Raw genomic sequence first — 25,538 nt, forward strand, 5'->3', positions numbered from 1 at the left:
TAAACAAAAGCCCTTTGACCCAGTTCTGTACATGCATAAGACATAGGGTATGGGGTATATGGTATGGGGTTTAGGGTATAAGGTATAGGGTATGGGGTATAGGGTATATGGTATGGGGTTTAGGGTATAAGGTATAAGGTATAAGGTATAAGGTATAAGGTATAAGGTATAGGGTATAGGGTATGAGGTATAGGGTATAATGTATGGAGTATGGGGTATAGGGTATGGGGTATAGGGTATAGGGTATAGGGCAGAGGTCACCAACCCTGGTCCTCGAGGGCTACTATCCTGTATGTTTTAGATGCATCCCTCTTCCAGCACACCTGACGGTCGTTATCAAGCTTCTGCATAGCTTGATGATTGGCTTATCATTTCAGTCAGGTCTGTTGGAAGAGGGATACATCTAAAACATGCAGGATAGTAGCCCTCGAGGACCAGGGTTGGTGACCCCTGGTATAGGGTATGGGGTATGGGGTATGGGGGTAGTCCATCTTGTGTGCAGTAGCCTGTCCACGTCTGTAAACATGTTTCCATGGTCTGTCCATCACACTCTTTCTTGGTTCAGAACGTTTCTGACTGGTCCACGGCCTTCCCCTGTCTGTCATCCTTGGGTTGGATGCTTTCACCCTTATAACAACAAAGTTACCCAGAACGTGTGTGATAGTTCACCAATGGAGAAAGAGACTCCACTGACCCCTACAGACTCCGATTGAAAGACCGACTCTGGGGGTGGCTTTGGTTTTGGGTCTTTGGTATTCGATATTGTTGCACTGAATATTGTTTTTTGGCACCAGTTTGTACAATACACTGAGAAACTGAGATTTTATGTTGCTGTTTGTTCTGTGCTGTGTTTCAGTGTGTGGGGATTTATCTTGTGCTCTGTTCTTCGGAGTTGGATTTATCCCAGACCTAGTGGCTGGTACTGGGTAGTTATTATAAAGTACTTTGTCAGACCTGACTGACTAGCCTGACTACCAGGCCAGCATGTTACTTAGTTCCTGCTACGAGCATCACTTTGATAAAGGTCCAGGTGACCTTTGTTTCCCATCATTTCTGATCTCTCGTTCTTTGTTTTCTGTCTTCTTCGTGTCACTTTTTTCAATAGATGACTGAAAAAAGTCAAAAAGCAAACAAATGAAAAAGACATTTGTTGCTTATCTTCTATTTCACGTACCTTTAGGAGCCCCTTTCGTCATGTCTTAATTGGTGGATATGGGTGTTTTATACTTATTATGGGTTGCAAATGAATAATCTAATTTTAGTTATACATCACTTTGTATAACTTTATCAAGAAACCAAATGTGCTCAGACTAAGAACAAAAACTTCATCATGAGATCAACAAATGCCAACAGATAAAATCAACTTTGAGACTTAATGACCCTTTGCATCAACGTCACAGTTATCACGTAACTTGGAGAAATGTTCGTCAGAAGTCTTGACCTTATATGTGCAAATGTCGTGACGTAACTAGTTATAAAATGTGACAAATTAAGAAGGAATTAAAACTGGTTGGAGAAATCCACTCAAATTTGCCAAAATGAATATAAAGATAGCTTTGCAGCACCTGGAAGTTCAAATTCAAACTTTTTTGGACTATTACGGTCCAAATACACAAAGAAATTAACCAAAGACTAATAAAAGTGGGTTTAGCAAAATATGACCCCTTTAAGTCTTTCACTGATTTACAGTTTAGTGTCCCTCTGTGATTGTCATCTAGACCTGAAACAATTATTCAGCGAATCAACACAAGTCGAAGCTTCGTTTCCTTAATTTCACTAAATGTGCTGTTGTGTCACATGGATGCCTATTGTGATGCACATGACGCACTTTTGACATAACATGCTTTTCTTCATTGTTTACCATCACTCACTCCTTTAAACTTCTTCTTTTTTTTTTTTTTTTAATAATTCTCTTTACTAATTTTTTCTTTCTCTCAAAGCACATGAACAAACAGCACAGGGAACATCTACAGAAGGTCATCACGTCACTAGGTTAAGCTCAGCAGTAACACAACCACAGCACCAAAGACATCTCTGAACATCTGCCATGTCCGCTAAAATACCCCCACTTTCCCCCTCTGCAAAATTCTTATTCTTTCCAGCTGTAAATGCTCCATGCAATAATGCCAAATGCTCTGGGGGTGTTTTTAGTTTCCACTTTAACAGAATTAATCTGTGTGCTAGCAATGTAAAAAAAACTGAAATGAAAAAAACTGAAATGAACATCAGAAAGTTCTAAAGTGTCTTTACTCCAAATTTGACCATGATTAAATCTGGTTTAAACTGTTTCTTTATTATTATTATTATTATTATTATTATTATTATTGTTATTGTTATTGTTATTATTTATTTATTTATTTAATAATTTAATTTAATGTTTGTATTTATTTTAATTTATTTATTTTTTTAACATTGTGTGGAATAGATTATTCCAATAAGCTTTGATAGCAGGACAATTCCAAAACAGCTAGGCTAGCAAAGTCAGCCAGTATCTGCATCTGTCACAAATGGAATCTACCAAAGGGAGCATTTTTGACAGTTTCATCTTTGATAAATGTAGCTTATGTAAGATGTTGAATTGTAAAAGTCCATGTTGTCTCCACACAGAGGGGGAATGCACATTCATCTGGGCTTTTATCTACTGATTTTGTGTGATTCTTACATCCAAGCCCTCTTGCCAAGCATCTTCTAAGTGGTCTGTTATAGTCCAGTTGTGATACCATGTTGTGTATCTTTGCAATCAATCCCTTTTTAACCGGATCTGACAAAAACAGTGTATCCATTATAGAGTTAAGGGGCTAACGAGGAAAGGATGGAAACAGGCTCTTTACAAAACGTCTGATCTGTAAGTATTTGAAGAAGTCTTTTCCATCTCAATCAAATTTGTCCTGTAATTGCTGAAATGTGGGGAAAATATTATCAATGAATAGATCTTTTATCAAGTGTAGTCCCTTGAGGTTCCATTGATGGAATGATATGTTTGATATTGATGGAGTAAATGCTTGATTTTTTATCAATGGAGTAAAATGTTTTACTTATTTAAACTTTTAAGCTTTCACACAAATATTAAAAATATTTGGCTTTATTGTTTTAACCCATAAAGACCCAAACATTCACCAACTACCAAAATCATCTAAAATGTTTAATACCTGTTGATCCACTAATCCATTTAAATTAGTAGGCCTGTAACGGAACACATACCGAACTCAACCGTTTTGGTACGCACCTGTTCGGTTCGGTACAGTATGTTGAGAAAAAGAAAAAGTAACTAAAGACGTCGGTCGATGCGGAACTTTAAATCCGCGCAAGTTCCAAACAGACATTTTGAAGGAGTGCACATTAACCTGAAATACGAAATAGCAGCTGACATAAAGTTAAAAACAAAACAACAAATATGATGTGAACCTGGAAGGAAGAGACAGAAGACCCTCCACCATCAGTACAGTCCAGTTTGGAATCAGTTCAGGTTCAGGTGAAAGACAACCGTCTATGTCCAGTAGTTCTCAAACACTTACACTAGCTCGCTCTCTCTCTCTCACATATACACACACACACACACACACACACACACACACACACACAAATACACACAGTGGTCTAAACAGTTTGTTAGCTGTCCTAAAAAAAACTAGAAGCACTCAGAGAGCGCAGACCTCCGCCAAGGCTGATCAGTGGGCCCCCCCGTGGGCCCCCCCACCCCCGATCACCACCAAAATTGAATCATTTCTTCTTTATCCCATTTCCAACAAACCCTGAAAATTTCATCCAAATCTGTCCATAACTTTTTGAGTTATGTTGCACACTAACGGACAGACAAACAAACAAACAAACCCTGGCAAAAACATAACCTCCTTGGCGGAGGTAATAATAATTGGTGTAAAATGCAGTTTGTCGTCTTTTCATGGTCATCAGTGCATATTAAATATACAAATTGGAATACTTTAATATTGGGAATGGACCCCAGGAAGAATAGTGTCTATTTGGTAGAGACTAATGGGGATCCTTCAATACAGAAATTAAGAAATGAAATAAAGAAATCATATATGACCCATTTGGACGTTCAGAGGCTTGTCATCTTCTACAACATTGATTCACCAGTAAGGGCTTGGTTTATGTTCAGATATTGATAGATTTTGCTGAAAAAAATCTGTTTTCCTTCCTACCTTTTCTCTGTTTTTTATATAATAATCTTCAATTTTACACAGAGTTTTCATGAACATCTACATGATTAGTAAATTAAATGTTGGAAAATACCTGATTTTTACTGAAAAAAACCCCACAAGATTCAGTAGGTAATAATACAATAAATGGCAATAAACCACTTAAGGACAGTTAAAAATAGAGAAAAATTTATTTGGGAACTGCCACAAATGTCACACTGAGTCCTTACGGGTTAAGTCGTATGTTAGTTCCATCTTAAGTTATTAGTAACTTGGATCCAAATTTGTTGACGGTAGTGCACATATTGTTTGTAGATGTCATTTGACTTGTTATTTCTTTTCTTGAATAAAGAACAACCTGTTTGTCATTTGCACACATCTTTTTCATATTTGTGCTTTTTTTTTTGTCTATTCAAATAATCGTTTAATTGAATCGACGAAAATGATCAACGGATTACGCAATTAAAATATTTGCTATAATAATATTCGATAACTGCAGCTCGTGCCCATCTCCTCACATACTGATGTTTGGGTCAGGGCGTCCCATTTCAACACAGAGGGTACCCCGAGAGAATCCTTTTTTCGACACGAGGTGTAGGTGTCATTTTTCAGCATGCGGGTTTGTCTGAAAGATGTCTAGACAGTGCTGTGGTTATTGACAGAAAAAGGATTGGAACAGAGGTTTGGAAAAAAGCACCAGGGGAAGAGCTAAAATAAGAAAGAAAAGAGAGAAACTGCAAAAATAAACACATGAAACAGGACACTGAAACTGACCTCCCGTCCACAGACTTTGGTTCTTTTGACCACAGCAACCCCAACCACCTTCTCCTGAGGCCTTCTGATGTCACCTGGTCCATGTTGTCGATTTCTGACATCTATGAACTCGAACTGACTTCTGTTTACTTCTTTGTATGTCAAAAATACAGCCTGTGGGGCACACTGGGAAACAGAAAATAGATGACAAAGGCTCATGACCAAGTGTGTAGAATGTGACGACTCGTGAGTGAGAACAGACTCGACTCTCAGTCAGAGCTCATCATCTGTGGGTACGTCAGTGAATAAAGCACTGAACATGGATCATTCCAATGTGCAGTCTCTATACCCTCATCACATACATAACAGGGCATTAGAACTTTGTCTTTAACCCATAAAGACCCAGTGCTACTTCTGTGGCAATTACAAAATGCATATTTGTCTGTATTTTACCTTTCTTAAGTGTTTTATCATCATATATTATAACATTATCCTTTGCATTTGGCATTTTTTAAAGTGACAATCTGTTATTCTCCTATATTTAATTCACTGATCATGTAAATGTTCACAAAAGGTCAGATTAAAGCTGAGGATTAATAGGTCAGAAACAGAGAAAACTAAAGAAAAAGTGACTTTATCTGCAAATACATTATTAACTGAACATAAACCAAGTGTGTCCATCCACTGTCATTAGTCACTTTTCCATTGGACATCTGCGCAAAACTTTACCGATATTTACTAAATGTCGAAAAAACAGAAGTGCGTAATGTCAGTTTTTCCATTAAATCACAAATGCGATGATTTGTTTATTTATTATCATGAGATGACACGAGAAGTCATTCCATAAACATGGTAATGAACGTAAATATGGTGTTGATTTACAAATATATTCATTATTATATATTACACCTCTATCTTGTACTAAATTAAAAAAGGATTGGGTTTCCTGGTGTGTCCTCACGTGTTTCTTCTTCTTTGCTTGTTGTAACGTACGTCAACATCCGGTTTTTTAATTCACCTGACTAGTTGAAAAAAAAGGTCTTTCCATTGCAGTTTTGCATGATATAGCATTTGCGCTATGCCTGGAAAAACACTTCTTGCCAGCGCAAAAGCTTTTAATCGAAAAATTAGACTTTTGGCGAAATTGCTGTTTTCCTGTTAGGTAAATGTGTATATTTGTATGAAGTTATATTTGCGCAATTGTAGGGTTAATAGAAAAGCGACTATTGATCTATTTCCATGAGTTTTTCCCGTGAATCAATATTGTAGAGGATGACGGTGTTTCCAGGGTAACTACAGAGCCTCTGAATGTCCAAATGGTTTATATCTGATGACCATGAAAAGATGACAAACTGTATTTTACACCAATTATGTACATGTATTGATAGGATTAGTGGATTGGAAGTTATTAAATATTTTAGATCAGTAGATGTTTTTGGTTGCCAGTAGATGTTTGGGTCTTTATGGGTTAAAGCCATTAAAAGCTTGAAGTTTTTGGCTGTTGTTTGTTTCCTGATGGGTCTTTTGTCCATGTTCAGAGTTTTCCTCCCTTCTTGGATGACTTCTATTTTAATTAACGATGGCTGTTGCAGTGTGGGTTTTAACAGCACAACACTTTATGAGAAATAGTACAAATGAACTTCAGATTGATTAAAAGAGAGTAAAAACATCTCTTTTTTTTTTTTGGCTCTCCAAAATGCGTTTTGTTAATGTCAAGTGGCACTGTGACTGAATTCCCAGTTGGGGGCTTTACTGCTCTCAATTAGATCCACAACAGAGCTTTTTGATGGTGGAGGGCATCACTGTGAATTAGCCTTGATGTGAGGCGTATGTCTTTGGTATTGGCCAAATGAACTTAGCAATGACCCCGTTCTGGTCTGGAAGCAAAGACAGAGAAAATCCTATGAAAATACAGCAGTTTTTTTTATAAAGAGAAGCAAATAGTATGACAACGGGATCTGGTATTCGAGCATCTGCAGGATTTACAGTGTTAAACCACACACTGGTCTTTTATCTTTTTAAAGAAAAGCTTTATAAAAATAAAATTAAAGTCTTTGCTTGCAGTCTCAGAGAGTCATGCCGGGTGAAAAATCAATTAAATCGTCAAATGATAAATGCCAGGTTTTGGAGCACGTCTGGATCCCTTCCACTATTAAGCAGATGTTGATTTGCAAATATGAACACATTTTTAATAAAGGGAAGCATCACAGCACTGATTTCATTTTTTTTTATTATTATTATTTTTTTAATTTATTTGTGTACACACAATGTGGGTGCATTCCTTCTTAGTGGACAAGAAGGGGGGGGGGGAAGAAAAACTACAGAGAAAGAATAAATAGACCAGAATTCAATGCAGCCATCTGCTTGTAGAAACCCGAGTGACTAGGCTATAGGGATCAGTTCATTGCCAGGGAGTATGAGATAATCGATGGCTCTTTTAAAACTAAAAGCTCAGGGGCTCTGCTCACAAAATATCTAAAGGCTGCAAGCAGAAACCAAATTGGCTGTTAAGAAAAAACCCTGAAAAATATGGTATGTGGCAGTGCTAAAGCTAAGAGTCTTCAGCCTGAGAGTAATTTACAAAGCTTTCCATCACTGAAACCAGCTCCTGCTTTGTAAGGAGTTAGAGATTAGCTAGCTAATAATGCACCTTGGCACAGAAACACGTGTGAACACAGCCCCCGGTTCAGTGTTGTGTTTTATTTTTCTCTCCTCCCTTTAATACGGGACCGCACACACACTCACACCCTCATGGTCACACACCCACGGCTGCACACGCTGAATCTGCAGATCCAACTTGTTCGGCTTTATGATTTTCAGCCAAGGTCCTCTATTCCCCTTCTCTCTGTAAATGCGAGCTGGTGGAAGCCTGAGAATGACAAAGAGTATATTTCTCCATGTTTGACAGGGTGACCCAGTGGGCAAGAAAAGCTTCTACAACGAGGGGAACGCATCTGGCCAACTTGGTATTATGACAAATCTCCCTCAAAATGAGAGTACGCTTGCAATATATTAGTCTGCTGAATAGGAGCCTTGTGGCCCAGAATGATTTCAGCAGCTGCGTCCACCTGCCTCTTCCATTATCCACTTAAGAAAATGACAGTTCCCCTGAAATGAAGAGCTGGGTCACATGAACATGTCTGTTTTTTTCTCCTCAAGAAACAGTTGAAGGATTCCTTCAAAGTGTAGATTTGAAAAGGACTGTAAGAGACTGATCAGCACGTTGAAGCACATCAGTTCATGTCCATCCTCTGCGAAATAAGCCCCAGCTATTTATTTATTTAGCATTTTTGCAATTTTATTCATTGCACAACGCATCTCTATTCAACAAATTACATCTGTTTCCATACCTGTATAAAACTTCGAGTGGATCAGGATAAGTGGAACAAATGCACTGTATTAACATTTTATCAACATTTGTAATATATTTACATCTATATTTTTATTTAACTATGTAAAGAGAGAAAAAAATTGGACGGTTATAATTTGGAAACACCATTCTCACAAAAGTGAGGAGCATCTTTCCCAAATGAAAGCAAGGTGCATTGTGGGTCCTCTCAGAAAACACACTAATGTGTTTGCCTGCCCTGGAGAGTGTGAGGTTAATGTCTGTCTCTAATGTCTGCTACACAAAAGATGTTTTGGGCTGTTCGAGGTTACTTTCTGCAAAGTTTGAAATGAACTTTGAACCACAAATGCAAGACAGTTTTAATTTTGCTTTTAAATGATTGAAATGAAATCCAAATACTGACAGGAATGCTGGACACTGTAGTAGAAATAACACTAAAGGTAGTCCTCATGTTTTTGGGTGTGATGTGGTGTATACACACATAGCCAGGTATAAGGAAAAACATGTTTTTTCATGCATTTTTTGCCTTTGAGCCACATGAAAACTCACATTTAAGTAATTACCGTACTTTCCGGACTGTTGGCCGCACCTGACTATAAGCCACACCCACCCCGTCTCCACCGTCTCACCATCGATTCATTGATGCCAAGCTTACGTGCAGCAGCTCTATTTCCTTCTGCGACAAACGGATCGATCATTAGCCTGGAAAACATTAATTAGCCGCATCACTTTTGAGCCGCGGGTTCACAGTGTGTGGAAAAACAGTAGCAGCTTATAGACTGGAAATTATGGTAGAAACAATTATTTCTGAGTGGAGATTTTGGAAACCTTCATTTTGCTTGCATGGACATAGAGTTTTGAAGCCCTTAACGTCACAATATGTGACAGAAAATGCATCAACATCATGTGTGCGACCTATGTTTATCCTGATCCTAATCCTATGATAGAGCTCTGTGGTATAATTTTGCATTTTTGTGTAGATGAAAACTTTCCTGATAGTGATCAGGTGTGTGTGATACTACACTGTAAAAAATGACTGTAGAATTAACACCAAGAAGTTGTAAAATTGCAACATAAAAAAACTGTGACAATATAATGCAAAGTTGTTTATTTGAAAAGATTTTTGTGTTAACTATCAAATCAAATATAGCTGTAGTTCTTACAGGAAGAGTATGTGAACAAAACCAGATTTGTATGTAGAAATGATGTATTTCTATTGTTTTTCGAAAATAAAATTGTAAATTGAAATACAATGTGGTGCCGTTTTAATTGCAAGACCATAATGTTGAAATACGGCATATTTGCTTATTTATATAAACAAACAAACAAATAAACAAACAAACAAACAAACAAACAAATAAATAAATAAAAAAAAAAGTAAACATTTAACAATGTAACATTTTAAATGTGTAAATTAATGGGTTGGTAGAGTTGGTAGAGCAGCTCGTCCAATAACCAAAGGGTTGGTGGTTCGAATCCTGGCTCCGACTGTCCATATGTCCAAGTGTCCATGGAAGACACTGAACCCTAAACTGTTCCCAGTTGGACCTGCTGGCTTTGGAAAGTGCTTTAGACACCATGAAGGTGGAGAAAATGTGCTAAATATATGCAGTCCATTTACCACTTAAATCCAATGTTAAATCTACATGTTTAAAATGTGAAATCTACATGTTTAAAATGTGAAATCTACATGTTACTCCATAAATGTTTACAGTTGGGCGGGTGTTTTACAGTATTGTTCTGGAAACCACAGCTGCCAGTTTTTTCCTGTAAAAATAACAGGATTTATTTTACAGTCTAGTGTTGAAAACAGTAATCTATGTTTCTACAAATACATGTATACTGCAAATGGACTAAGTTATGTTAGTTTAATTGGAACAACCACTCTGCTTTTTTCAGCTTCAAACGTTTGTTTCTCCTGGTTTAGACAAATACAGTTACAGTTACGTTACAGTACAGGGGACCACTTAAATTTGATTGGTCTATGTCTGTTAACCCTTTATAGTTCACTCATAGAAATACTCTGAAATTCAAAATTTCAGCCTTAGTAGACTTTTTTATTGTCATGTAGAAAATCAAGATCAGTGATGTTACCATATTTGGTTCCTTGCCTGTATGTGGTAAAAAATAAATAAATAAATAAATAAAAATCCAAGAAATACATACTAAAATACAAGAAAACACATTTAATGTGAAAGTAACATGTATTTTATAACGTTAGAACATCCTTTTTAGAACATTAGACCAACATCAGTGCTGATCCAGACCCCTGTCCACATCCACATTCTCCCTCTGAACATCGTTCCTTACATTAGTACCATTACTTCATGGTACCTAACAAAGCAGGTCCACTCACTGTTCATGCAGAGGTGGACCTTACAGACCCTGTAGACCACATTGGACCTGAGATTGGTGACTAGTTGTAACTGTTGCTGTCACTGTCTTGTAAAGTGAAGTAAAGAAATGACCAAAAATAGTCACTTGCCCAATAGGGGTTAAAGGTTCATTATGTAAGATTCATATGTGCCTGTATACTTACCTGAAGCTTGTGTAGGAGTCTGGTTTATGCTGAAAGCCAGTCATTTGTTGAGTTTAAGTATCACCATTCCATAGTTAACCCTGTACAGCCTGAACCATTAAATCATGGACAGAAAATTCCAGTTCTTTGAAACTGGGGCCTTTGTTGGTCCTTCTGAACAAACAGTTTTTTCTTCTTCTTCTTCTTTTTTTTTTTTTTCAAATATCAATTTCCATGTATGACTTTCAATTTTGTATCATATTTGATACATTGGGTCTCAATGCTCAAATATTAGTATTTTTGAACAAACAAAAGCATAATATAACACAAACCTGTAACAAATTGGTGACTCTTTTTTCAAAATTGGCAAAGTTCTGTCTCCTTCCTCATTAATGACAGTCTTGTAATGTCACTGGAAAGGCCTCTGGTGAACAAATTCCTCCCCCTGGTGGATTATCTGTGTATTGCATGTATCTAATTGTATACATCAGGTTTTCAAGAAATAAAATATCCCACTGATCATGTAGAGCAGGGGTGTCAAACTCATTTTCTTTCAGGGGCCACATTAAGCCCAAACTGATCTTAAGAGGGCCGGACCAGTAAAACAATAGCATAATAACCTGTAAATAATGACGACTCCAAATTTTTCCTCTTTGTTTCAGTGCAATCAAAATTAAATTATAAAAATATGCACATTTGCAAACTATCCAAACAAAAATTATGTGAATAACCTGAAAAAAAAACTAAAATTTCTTGAGAAAAATATGTGCAATTTTAACAATATTACACCTCGACTTACCATTTATACATATATATTATGGATTGGATCTACAAAGGCACAAAATATTTAATAACAGGAAGAATAATGCTCAAATTTTACTTTCAAAATTTCAGGTTTTTCACATTTTATTGTTAAAGGATAGTCTGTAAATGTTAATATTTACATCATAATTTAATGCAAGTTTTTACACTAAAACAAAGAGAAAAATTTGGAGTTGTCATTATTTATTTATAGGTGTAATGTAATATTATGTTTTTCACATTAAACTAAGAGAGTTTGGAGTCATTAGTTATAGGTTATTATGCTGTTATTTTAGTTGCGATCACATTGGTCTGTATATGGAACCTGAACTAAAACAACTTCGACATCTTTGATTGTTTCTATCTTAAGTGTAATTTTTGCACTTTGCAAATTCATCCCGTGGGCTGGATTGGAACGTTTGGCGGGCTGGTTTTGGCCCCTGGACCGCATGTTTGACACCTGCGATGTAGAGGGCTTCCTAAATCATGTATCAAATATGGTAAGTTTGACGTTATAGGGTTAATGGCCTAAATGTTAAATTTATAAATACAGGACTACAGGTATTTTGTCCCCTAAAAACCATGCTTACTCTTGAGTTTTTCTCTGCTTCTGTTTTGTTCTTCTTCAGGGTGAAAATGTGCCACACTAGCTGCCATTAGCTTGGATATGCACTTACTGCAGTTCCTACAATAAAAAACAGAAGCCATTTTCAAGCCAGGCCTCTAATGGTAGCCAGTGTTGAAGATGACATGAACAAATATGTTTCTAAAATAAAGGCCTGACTATTACAAGCCTGTTTCAAATAACGGTCCTGGACACAATAGTACAAAATACTGTAGCTAATGCCAAACAAATGACCAGCTTAAGCACATAATGGAGTCCAACAACAAGTCCACGAATACAAAAGCACACCCAAATCTCACACAGAGAACCTTAACACCAGTGCACAATAAGACCCAGAATAAAGGAAAAAAAAAAAAACAATTCACACCTATCTTCAAATAGTAGTAGGTCCAAATCAAAAGAATAAATATAACAATTTCTGATGTTGTGGTAGAGCCATGAAGTAGAGCAGCAAAGTCAAATCTGACAGAATCTGAACAGTGATCAGGATTAACCCATTAAGACCCAGTGCATCTGTGGTGGCAGTTCTCAAATTATTTTTATTTTTATTTTATTTTATTTTATTTTATTTTATTTTTATCTATCTATCTATCTATCTATCTATCTATCTATCTATCTATCTATCTATCTATCTATCTATCTATCTATCTATCTATCTATCTATCTATCTATCTATCTATCTATCTATCTATCTATCTATTTAAATCTCTATTAAACCTTTTCTTGGTGATTTATCACCATTTATTATAATATTAGCTTCTATATTTTGCATTTTTTCAGTGAAAATTTGGTATTTTCCTATATTTAACTGACTGATCATGTAGATGCTCATTAAAGCTCAGATTAAAGTTGAGGGTTACTATATCAGAAACAGAGGAAACTAAGAAAAAAGTTATTCTTTTAACAAATTATTAATAACTGAATGTAAAAGGAGCTTCTATGAAAGTGGTCATGGACATGGGGGTTAAAAATTCAAACCAGATGTAGATTAATGTTATGAAGTAAGTTTGGAAGCACTTTGGGTCTATTTTAAAAATAGATATTTACTGAGAAAAAAGAGAAACTATTTTTCATATAAAACACATTTTTATATTTTTCAATATTATTTTTTATACAAAAATATGCATGTAACACAGTAAAAAGGACACGAAAATGCTGTGCTACAATTTTTTTTTAAATTTTTTTTTATATCTTTTTCTTCTCTCACAGGTACATTTTGGGAATCAAACTGATTATGCAAGGCAGAGTATTTCACAAAAACGACTGCTGTTACAAAATCACACACAATTTATTTGTGTTTAAATAGTCAGGTTCTGTATGTAACGCCAGTGGACATGATAGGTTACATATGAAACCTGGAATGAGACTGAGATTCATGAAAAACCCACGTCTGGATTAGAAAAACCACTAGGTGTAATGGGTACAACCGGAACCCAGAAGCAGACCGACACAAAGGTATGAGTTTGTAAACCTTTACTGAAGCTATGTAGTAGCAACAGGAGTTCAATACAACAGTTACAGTTTTTAACACAGTCACAAACTCAGAGTAATCCGACAGGGGTAAGGCAAGGGGGGGCGTCGGGGACAGGCAGATAGTCCAGTAACCGGGGGTCCGTAGAGTCCAGTGGGGCTGAGACAGAAGGCAGGGTCTGAGGCGGAAACAGGTCGGTACCAGGCGGCAGGCGAAGAGACGTGGTCAGGGACAAAGGGCAGGTCGAGCACCAGGGAAACGGACAAAAAAGGCAGAGCCAGGCAGACGGGTCAGACGGGGATCAGACGACGGGCAGCAGAGCAGGTCAGGGACGAACAAGATCAGACACAAGGAATCAGGTAGGTACAACGCTGGAAAGTTTCTCACGAGTAGAAGACAATCTGGCAGAGAACAAAGGAGAGAGAGGTGAATATAAACCCTCTACCTAATGAGCCAGGTGTGCTCACAGGTGAGGGGAATCAACTGATGAGGAGGTGTGACAGAAAGAGCAATGAGGAGGTGTGGCTGAGAGTGAGACCGAGGAAAAAAAGAGAAAGAAAGAGAAACAGCAGACAAAAAGACAGAGATGTTACAGAACCCCCCCCTCAAGGGACGGCCCCTGACGTCCCAAAACAAAGCTGAGTGGGTGGAGGAGTGTGGCGGAGAGTCAATACTCTTCAGAAAGGACCTCCTCTTCTGACCTCGACCCCTCCTCCTCCACCGGCGATTCAGGAACGTGGGAAGGAGGGGAAACCACACCATTGTCAGCGGCGTGGTGTCGGTTACTAGATGGCTGATCAGGGTGCAGACGATGAAAATCACTGATGAGCTGACCATCTAGGATCTGACGAGCTGGAACCCAAGACCTTTCTTCAGGGCCGTAACCCTCCCAGTCAACCAGGTACTGGAGCCCCCTGCCCCAGCGACGAGAGCGCAACAATCTGCGCACAGTAAAGGCTGGAGCGCCATCAATCATCCGGGGGGGAGGGGGGGGTTGAGAGGTGGGCATCAGGGGACTCACATGAACAGGTTTCACCTTGGAAACATGGAAAGTGGGGTGAATGCGCATAGTGCGAGGAAGCTTCAGTCTGACGGCCACTGGATTGACCACCCTCTCGATGGGGAAAGGACCTATGAATTTCGGGGTCAATTTTTTAGATTCAGTTCTTAGGGGTAGGTCCCGGGTGGACAGCCAGACCTTCTGTCCTTCCTGATACTGGGGGGCCCGTGAGTGACGGCGATTGGCGATGGTTGAATACCTATCAGCAGCTCGCTTCAGTGCGGCTCTGGCTTGGGCCCATGTCTGACGGCAGCGGCGGATAAAAGCCTCTGCTGACGGACAGGATGATTCCACCTCCGCTGCAGGAAAAAGCGGAGGCTGAAAACCGTGAACACACTGGAACGGGGTGAGTCCTGTGGCAGAGCTGGAGAGGGTATTGTGGGCATACTCCACCCACAGCAGCCGTTTGACCCAGGTGGCAGGATGTTTAGATGCCATACAGCGGAGAGTAGTCTCCATCTCCTGGTTCATCCTCTCCGTCTGACCATTGGACTGTGGGTGAAACCCTGATGACAAACTGGACGAGGCACCGAGTAGCCGACAGAATTCCTGCCAGAAGACAGAGGTAAACTGGGGACCTCGATCTGACACGACATCCACTGGGATGCCGTGAAAACGGAACACATTAAAGAGAACCGCCTCAGCGGTCTCCTTGGCTGAGGGGAGCTTGGGCAGGGGAATAAAATGTGCCATTTTACTAAAACGGTCAATTACTGTCAATGTGACTGTATTCCCCTCAGAAGGAGGTAACCCAGTGACGAAGTCTAAGGAAATATGTGACCAGGGTCGGTGGGGTATAGGCAGTGGCTGAAGGAGACCGGCCGGGGAGCGACGAGGAGTCTTGTGTTGATTGCAGACCGGACATGCGTTGACAAACCCTGTAGTGTCCTCCACTAGGGACGGCCACCAGAACCGCCGCTGCAATACCTCCAGGGTGCGCTGAATACCAGGGTGACAGGTGAGTTTTGAACCATGAATCCATTGCAAAACCTCTGACCTTAACTCCTGAGGGATGAACAGGCGGTTCTGGGGGCAGGTGCTGGGACCCGGCTGATCCTCCAGGGCGGCTCTTACTCGTTCCTCCACATCCCAGGTGAGGACTGCCATGCGGTAGGAGACTGGGAGGATGGGGTCTGGCTGATCATTGCTTCCCTCCCCGACCATAAATTGCCGTGACAGGGCATCCGGTTTGATGTTACGGGAGCCTGGCCGATAAGAGAGGGAGAAATTAAAGCGGGTGAAAAACAAGGACCAACGTGCTTGACGGGAGTTGAGCCTTTTAGCTGTACGGATGTATTCAAGATTCTTGTGATCAGTCCAAACCAGAAATGGCTCCTTGGTCCCCTCCAGCCAATGCTGCCACTCCTCCAGCGCCAGTTTCACCGCCAACAGTTCACGATTGCCAATATCATAATTTCTCTCTGCTGGGGACAGCCGCCTGGAAAAAAAAGCACAGGGATGCATTTTCAGGTCATCTGCAGTTCTTTGAGAGAGAACTGCTCCCACCCCCACATCAGAGGCATCCACCTCCACTACAAACTGTCTCTCTGGATCTGGAACACGCAAATGGGTGCTGAACTGAAGCGGTCCTTCAGATGTCTGAAAGCCTCATCAGCCTCTGTAGTCCATCTGAAAGGAACCTTGGAGGAGGTGAGGGCAGTGAGAGGGGCAGCCACGGTACTGTAACCACGTATAAACCTCCTATAGAAGTTGGCGAACCCCAGGAACCTCTGCAGCTGCTTACGGGACTCGGGCACTGGCCAGGAGGTGACAGCCGAAACCTTCGCTGGATCCATCTCCATCCGGTCCCGTCCCACGATGTAACCCAGGAAGGACACTGAGGAGGCGTGAAAATCACACTTTTCCGCTTTCACATACAGGGAATTCTCCAGGAGGCACCACAGAACCGCCTGGACATGATGTACGTGCTCCTGCTCAGAATGAGAAAAAATCAGAATATCATCAAGATACACGAACACGAACTTATTCAGCATGTCTCTCAGAACATCATTGATTAGTGCCTGAAACACAGCTGGAGCATTGGTGAGACCAAAAGGCATCACAAGATACTCGTAATGGCCAGTGGGGGTGTTAAATGCCGTCTTCCACTCATCTCCCTCACGGATCCGTACCAGATGGTAGGCGTTCCGGAGGTCCAATTTAGTAAAGATGGTGGCCCCCTGCAACAGCTCAAATGCAGAGGAAATGAGAGGGAGAGGGTAACGGTTCTTAACAGTGATGTCATTTAAGCCCCGGTAATCTATACAGGGGCGGAGAGTCTTGTCCTTCTTATCCACAAAGAAGAATCCAGCTCCAGCGGGGGATGATGATGGCCGGATAATACCAGCAGCCAAAGCCTCATTAATATGAGTCTCCATGGCCTCTCTCTCAGGAGCAGACAGGGAATAGAGACGGCCCTTAGGGGGAGTAGTGCCTGGCAAAAGGTCTATGGCACAGTCGTAAGGACGGTGCGGCGGCAGAGACATGGCCCGGGATTTACTGAACACCTCCCTAAAATCATGATATACAGACGGAACATGGGACAGGTCTATGGCAGAACAGGAACTAACTGGGGGTTTTGGACCATGGATCTGTTGGAGACAGATGGACTTACATGCAGGGCTCCATTCCAAAATGGACCCCGTGGACCAGTCAATGTGTGGGTTATGACGCCGAAGCCAAGGAAAACCAAGGATTAACGGTAGGTCAGGTGATTTCAGTATGTGGAACTGGATGGTCTCAAGGTGATTTCCAGCTATTAACATTGTGATAGGCTTTGTCTGATGAGTAACCGTACCTAGAAGGTGTCCGTCTAAAGCACTGGCTGGAACTGGACGGGGAAGTGCTTCTAGCTCCAACTCCAGCTGTTCGACCAGACCCTCGTCCATCAGATTAGTATCCGCCCCAGAGTCAATGAAAGCAGCGAGGGTGAACGGTTCTGAAGCCATCTGGAGCTGCACATGGAACAACGGCCTGGTGGTTGGGGCGGATGTCTTAAACCGGCTCAACAGGATGCCCCTTTTCCCTGCTGAGCCCTCCCTTTTACTGGACACTTAGAAACAAAGTGTCCAGCTTGACCACAGTACAAACACAGATTCTCACGGCGCCGTCGTTCCTTCTCCTCCGCTGACAAACTGGTCCGTCCCACCTGCATCGGCTCCGCCCCTCCCTCAGCAAAAGTCTCAGTCTGTGGATCGGGAGGAGGCGGGAACCCCGGAGCTCGAAGTGAAGTTTGGCGTCCTCCACCCCGACGTGACTCCTGCCTCCACAGCTGTATGCGTCGATCCAATCGTGTTGTTAATTCAATTAAACCATCCAGAGATGAGGGAAGATCGAAAGAAATCAGCTGATGCTTGATGTAAGGGGCTAATCCGCTCAGATAAGCATCACACTGTGCACCTGAGTTCCATGTACTGAGTCTAGCTTGGGTGCGGAAGTCTATAGCGTAATCAGACACAGACCGATTACCTTGATTGACGCTCATTAGTCCACCCGTGGCATCAGGACCCGAAGTCACCGGTCCGAAAACTTTTCGCAGCTCCTCAGCGAAAGCCTGGAATGAAGAGCAGGCGGGGGTACTTTTCTCCCATTCAGCCGTTCCCCACAGCCGAGCTCTGCCGGTGAGATGGTTTATGGCGAAAGCGACCTTGGCTGCCTCAGTCGCAAACGTGCGTGGCTGCAGAGCGAACAGGATGGAGCAGTTCGTGAGGAACGGATTACAGCCTTCTGGATCCCCAGCGTAACGTTCTGGTTCCCCTACCCGGGGCTCCGGCGTGGAATCTGATGAGGAACCCAGAAACGGAGCCGGAGGAGCTGGATCGGGTGCGGGAGAAGTCTGCTGTGTGATGAGGGCCGCCAGCTGCTGGACCTGCGCTGCGATAGCCGCTACTCCCTGCTCCACACGGTCCAAGCGAGCCCCCTCCGAGGTTCGGTCCGCTGGGTCCATTTCTGGCCAGATTGTACTGTAACGGGTACAACCGGAACCCAGAAGCAGACCGACACAAAGGTATGAGTTTGTAAACCTTTACTGAAGCTATGTAGTAGCAACAGGAGTTCAATACAACAGTTACAGTTTTTAACACAGTCACAAACTCAGAGTAATCCGACAGGGGTAAGGCAAGGGGGGGCGTCGGGGACAGGCAGATAGTCCAGTAACCGGGGGTCCGTAGAGTCCAGTGGGGCTGAAACAGAAGGCAGGGTCTGAGGCGGAAACAGGTCGGTACCAGGCGGCAGGCGAAGAGACGTGGTCAGGGACAAAGGGCAGGTCGAGCACCAGGGAAACGGACAAAAAAGGCAGAACCAGGCAGACGGGTCAGACGGGGATCAGACGACGGGCAGCAGAGCAGGTCAGGGACGAACAAGATCAGACACAAGGAATCAGGCAGGTACAACGCTGGAAAGTTTCTCACGAGTAGAAGACAATCTGGCAGAGAACAAAGGAGAGAGAGGTGAATATAAACCCTCTACCTAATGAGCCAGGTGTGCTCACAGGTGAGGGGACTCAACTGATGAGGAGGTGTGACAGAAAGAGCAATGAGGAGGTGTGGCTGAGAGTGAGACCGAGGAAAAAAAGAGAAAGAAAGAGAAACAGCAGACAAAAAGACAGAGATGTTACACTAGGATCAACAAATTTAATACAGTGTCTTTATTTATAGCGCTATATTAGACCATTTACAGCCGTGTTTTCCAGATCAAATCCACTGACACCGAGGTAGCTTTTCATGTCCCAATTTTGGTCCTATTTTTGGCCTCAATATTCCATTAAAAATTCATAAATTTTGAGATGACTCAGAGCATGAGTATAATTTTTTTTTTTTTTTTGCATTTATCTGAGGTCATCATGAGGTACATCCTGGGGGGAAATATTTGTAAATTTCTCTTTTATTACTGGGTCTAAAAAGCTGGAAAAGTACCAGGTACCAAAATGAACCCAGTTTCACCCATAAACAAGTGTGTCCATCCACTGTCATTGATCCAACTCCATGGGTTTTACTGGTGAATCAATGTTGTAGAAGATGACAGTGTTTCCACCAGTGGTGATTTCTCATAGACTGCAAGGGAGGCCCGGCTTCCCCTGAAATTACGAAAATTAAATGGTTAAATATGTTCGGTTGTGTTGACATTTTATTGACTATAAATGTGTTAGAACACGTTCATCTTAAAGATGAGTTCGTTCAGAATCAGCTTTATCACAAATCAAGGGACGCGATGTTGTTCACTTCTCATCCATTCCCGTTGCGCTGTTTTCTCATACATCTCTGCTCAGTGCATTTGTCCGTAGACTGCGGGCGTCTCTGGGCTTCAATGGGACTGAGTGGAACAGTTTTTTTTCATTACCTCAAAACTGGATGGTAATTGGATAAATGCCACGATGTTGTCCCGCCCCCGGATGCCGGGCGTCTCTGGGGGTGAATGGAGCTGTGGGCGGAGCTCGGCCGGGCTGGACTCCAGAATCCCACATGCTGATTGGAGGATCGGTTGAAAGGCTGAATCCTGTTTGATTGACAGCTGTTTTCAGATCTACTCCTTCACTGACACAGTTCAGTTTAATACCGTCGCACATTCTGCTGTGAAATCAAGAGAGAAACCACTACGAAATTACTCGTTCATTTCTTGCACTGTAAATTAAACACACTCATTGTACTTCGTTGTTTCAATTTAACATAATTTCAGCGTTTTCTTGTTTCAGTTACATAATTTAATCATTTCTTGTTCGAGTTTAATATTGTTTTGTAGATAATTAAATCAATCAAACTGTCGGCTAGGTCGGAGTGAAAGGAGCTTATTTTGTTTATAAAGGCTGAAGTCTTACACCTGCAACACAATGGGCCAAGGCAATCTAAGCAGAGAGGACACTGGTCCAGTCCCTGGAAAAGACGCCTACTTGGTACAATAAGGTTACTGACCATTTTCTTAAAAAAGAACGGAGGGCCGAGTGTATGTTTAAATAACTTGACTTTTTTTTGTTTGTTTGTTTGTTTTGATGTAAGCCGACAATGAGCTTCCCCTGTCTGAAAGACGAGCAGCCGCCACTGGTTTCCACGTTCACTATTGAGCCTCTGAACGTCCAAATGGGTCATATCTGATGACCATGAAAAGATGACAAACTGTATTTTACACCAATTATTTACATGTATTGATAGGATTAGTGGGTCAACAGGTATTAAACAGTTTACATCAGGAGATGATTTTGGTCTCCAGTGGCTGTTTGGGTCTTTATGGTTTAATAGCTGTCCTTCTGTGCCTGTCTGTAAAAAAAAATAATAATATGAGTCGCTAAAACTTCCCCTAGATTTTCCACAGCAGGAGAAGTCTGTAGATTGCAGTTTAAATGGCTGTTGTTTCCTGCCAAACCACTTGAATTATAATAGGCTTAATAATCATTATGGAAATGTTTGACCAATGGCACCAAAAAAATCATAACTTAAGCCTAAAGTATATTAAAAGTTTAAGTAAGTGAGTTATTTCAGACATTTCTACCAAATATAAGCTGTGCATTAACAGTGTACTGCTTAAACAAGCTGCTCAGTTTAACTGGAGTGTAATCATTCTGTTTCCATCACCAAGACTCATTTTAAAAGGTCAAATACTGTTGACTGATTTAAATCTGTATCTCTGTTAGGGGGGTACATCTTTGGAATAATCTGGATCAAAGCTTAAAAATGTCTTCTTCAATTTGTGCATTTAAAAGGATGTATAAATCCAGTATAATAACAAAATATAGAACATTATCTGAGTAAGTGGACATCTAGTTATAATACTGAAGAATGCATAAAATAAGATATTGTGTATTGCCTATTTGTAATTAATTAATTAACACAGATTATCATGATTAACCCTGTAAAGCTTGAACCATTAAATCATTGACAGAAAATTCCAGTTCTTTGAAATTGGAGCCTTTATTGGTCCTTCTGGACAAACAAAAATTTATTTATTTTTTTTCAAATATCAATTTCCATGTATGATTTTAAATTTTGTATCACAGTTGATACATCAGGTTTCAATGCTCAAATATTATTATTTTTGAACAAACAAAAACATAATATAACACAAACCTGTCTAAAAAATGAGTAATTCCTTTTCAAAATTTCCAAAGTTCTGCCTCCTTTCTCATTAATTTAATCTTGTAGTGTCACTAGAAAGGCCTCTGGTGAATGAATTCCTCCTCCCTGGTGGATGATCTGTGTATTGCATGTATCTAATTGTACACATCAGGTTTTTCATGAATAAGAATATTACCCTGATCATGTAGAGGGCTTCAAAACTCATGTATGACAAGGCTGAAACTTTGAGCATCATTATTGTGACATTATTATGAAAAAAATATTGCGAAATAAATGTATACCTTTCATGCAGTATCTTGTGTTGAATATATTGGAAAAATTATGTAGTTTCAGAATACAGCATCAAAAAATGTGTATCACTTGTCCTTGTGTGACTTTTTGCATGATGTTTGCTGAAAAGTGGGCAAAAATTACCCTTTTTCAGCAACAAATAATTTGAAAACCCATATTAATCCTGTTGCTGCTTGCAAATTTTCATTGAACTTGCTTACGTTTAACCTTAGAAGAAGAGCTTATGGTACGGCCTTTTGAATGAGTATCAGTTTCAGTGATTTCAGTCAATGATGTCATATCGGCCAGCTCCTCAGAAGACGTCCTGTGACAATTTTGTTTGGATTTTTTTGGCTCCTAGGTAAGAATTTGACTTATAATTCTTATAATTCCAGATTTTTATATTTGTTTTTGAAACTGCCCACCAATTTGTTAGATTTTGACTCGCTCTGTTAATGATGAAGCCAATTTAACCAGCCAGGGGTGCGTTTCTGCACTAGTTTGTTGAATCGTTAAGCCCAGCACAACTATCCTGTTTCTAGGCTCGCTCTTTGTTTGTTAACAACTAGTGCAACGCAAAAAGCGTTCATGCGTTAGTTCGTTAACCCCAATGCAACACAAAATGCGCTATCCCGTTTCTGGGCTAGTTGGTTAAAAGTGTGCGCTCGCCCAGTTCCTCGCTAAAGGGCTGATTTCAGAAGGAGGATGTATTCTTGTAGATTCATTTCACTTCGTTTCTGTCGTGTATTTCCTTTGAAATATTATTTACATTTGTAGAGGAAGATTTTAACACAAGTCTGACACTATCTTTAATGATATCAGATTTTTCCCATGGACATTTTGCACTGATAAAAACAAATTTACCGAGTGAGGACTGATCCGCCCACTGAATTTTATTTTTTATGGATTTATGGACAAATAGAAAAGCAGTCGAAGAGAGCAGACCTCCGCCAAGGCAGATCAGTGCCCCCCCCCCAGATCACCACCGAAATTGAATCATTTGTTCCTTGTGCCAGTATCAACATTTCCTGAAATTTTCACCCAAATCAGTCCGGGTTATCTTGCACACACACAGACAGACAGACAGACAGACAACCCAACGCTGGGAAAAACATAACCTCCTTGGTGGAGGTAAATATAGATTAGTTCAGGACAAAGTGTGTGTGGCTTTGAGTGATGAATGAATGAATGAATAAATGAATGAATGAGAACTGTATGGGACCAGTGCCAGTGAACTGGTGACACACACACCAGCGGGGGTGTGTGTGTGTCTGTGCGCGCGCCAAATGAGATATGAGCGAGTGGATGAGAGGAACGGAACAGAGTGTAGTTTTTCTATATAATCTGTTTGTCCTGTTGTTGCCGTGGTTACGACCAACAGTGACCATTTAGAGTTCTGTTCATAAAGTCACCAGTGCAGAAGAACTGGGCTCATCCTTAGACGTCCAGCTGGACGCACCATATATACGTGTAAATAATTCAGTTCAGTTCAGAGTGTGCGTGTGTGTGTGTGTGGGGGGGTGCAGACAGCTGAGGGGGTCCATCTATAGTCAGATGAGGGTGAGGAGGTCCATCCAGACAGGTGAGGGTAAGGGAGGAGGTCACAGATCCGGGCTCACAGATATCCTCTAATACTTCTTCATTCTACCCATAATGCTGTCAGATCAGATGACTGGAAACAGTGGGAGTGGAGGCGTTCATTCTGGGTTAAATACTGAACGCACCTGTTTAGTGCACCCTTCAACACAAATAGTGAGTGAACGATGGCTTAGCAAACGGAACGAGCGCAGAAACGGGTTTTGGGTTCGTTAAGCCTCTGCGTTCGCCGACCCATTGTTCGCTTTCTATTTGCGCTGAGGGTCGCACAAACGGCTGCGTTCACTATTTAACCCAGAAACGTACCCCAGAATCACTTTAGGAAGGCTTCTCTATATCAATTTATAGTTAAACTAATAAAACAACTCTTACACATGTTATGGAGTAATGCCTAATTGATTTTTTTTTTTTTTTAATTTCAGACTGACTGAAAAGGGCTAAGATGCCAAGACGAAAGCCATCCAGGGGTGGAGGAAGGAAGGCCTCCTGGGGAGTATTCAAAGATCACAGATGAAGAGAAGAAAGCATGTTATGTTTGATTTTTGACAGAAATTCAATGGTTAAATCAAGTAGTGCAAAGGCCAAATTTCATGTTTTTTTTGTTTGTTTCAACCTTGTGTCAATAAAGGCTCAGTGATTTGAAAACCACAAAAGATTTTGCATAAATGATTTTAGATTCAGATTCCTGAGAAAATTTGACCCAAAACATATATTTTCAGTCCATAACCAAGAACTTGAATTTTTGCCCTTAATGTCACTAAAATGCAACTCAAACCTTGAACCTTGTCGTATCAAATATGATACGTTTGGCGTTATAGGGTTAATAGATATGATCACATACATTAATAATTGTATTTGTAGTAAATACTTAAAGTGCATATAAATATTATAGTTTTTATTTAAAAAGGTTGATTATTCAAATCCGATTGTGTGTGAGGTGACTGAAAAAGTGTATGGTGAATGGTTTGCGTGGATGTTTTGTGTTTTTGTAAAAATGTGAAGAAAAAAAAGTGTGTTAACAAAGCAAAGGAAGCTGAATCAATTGAATTATTAGTTCATAAAAAGCTGATGTGAGTCTATAAGTTATACTTCTTCCTACTCCTTTTTGAGTGCTGAAAACTTTGTTTCTCTGTGTTGGATTGTTCTTTGTTATCTGATGATTTTATTTGCTCGAAATAAAACTCATTTAACTTAATCTGAAGGATTGACAGAAAATTAAGAGAAGTTTTGAACAAGCTTTTAAGAGCCAAACTATTGTTTTGCAAAAGAAACAAAAAATAACAGGCTTTGATTTATCATATGAAGCTCATGACATTGCTTACTTTTATTATGTCTTCAGCAGAAAACACAGGTCTAATGCATGCTCAGCAGCTCTGTGGAAAACACAGTTATAAATAGATGTTTTGTTTGGGGTCCAGACGTGGAGGTAGGTTCGGGCCTCTTATGTTTTTCCAGTGTACTGTATTTTTCCTGTTTTGTCGCACACTGTGTTTGGCATCTTTGGCTCTTTGTGCGTTTAATGTGCAGTTGGTTTTGTGTTATTCTACCTTGACTGACGCACACAGTCACATTCTTTGATTTGCTTTTCAGTGCTTCAAGAGGTTGAGTGCAATTTTAATTGTCAGTGTATAAAAATCAAGGATTCCTATCAGATTACAAAAAGAAAAAGGTATGAGTTCAAAGAAAACCCAAGAAAACCAGGTATTTTATCTGACAAACAGCAACAACCTGCACAGAAGAATTTGTAATTATTTATTTTTCAAAAGAAACATTTTCCTCCTAACATCTAACATCAGTAATTATAGTTTCCCATGTGGGCATTTTGTGCAAAAAAAAAAAAAAAAAAAGAGTCATGTGATGCAGATGAAAGC

General features: G+C 40.4%; 1 long non-coding RNA gene across 1 annotated transcript; it reads left to right on the top strand.

The window, feature by feature from the left end:
- Positions 1–252: 252 nt before the first annotated feature.
- On the top strand, positions 253–8,054 carry LOC115412707 (uncharacterized). The gene is made up of 3 exons (XR_003934372.1): positions 253–453; positions 4,284–4,288; positions 8,035–8,054. It is a non-coding gene; the product is annotated as an uncharacterized LOC115412707 (long non-coding RNA).
- The last annotated feature ends 17,484 nt before the right edge of the window (positions 8,055–25,538 follow it).

This window comes from Sphaeramia orbicularis, chromosome 21 (genome assembly GCF_902148855.1).
Source record: "Sphaeramia orbicularis chromosome 21, fSphaOr1.1, whole genome shotgun sequence".
NCBI lineage: Eukaryota > Metazoa > Chordata > Actinopteri > Kurtiformes > Apogonidae > Sphaeramia > Sphaeramia orbicularis.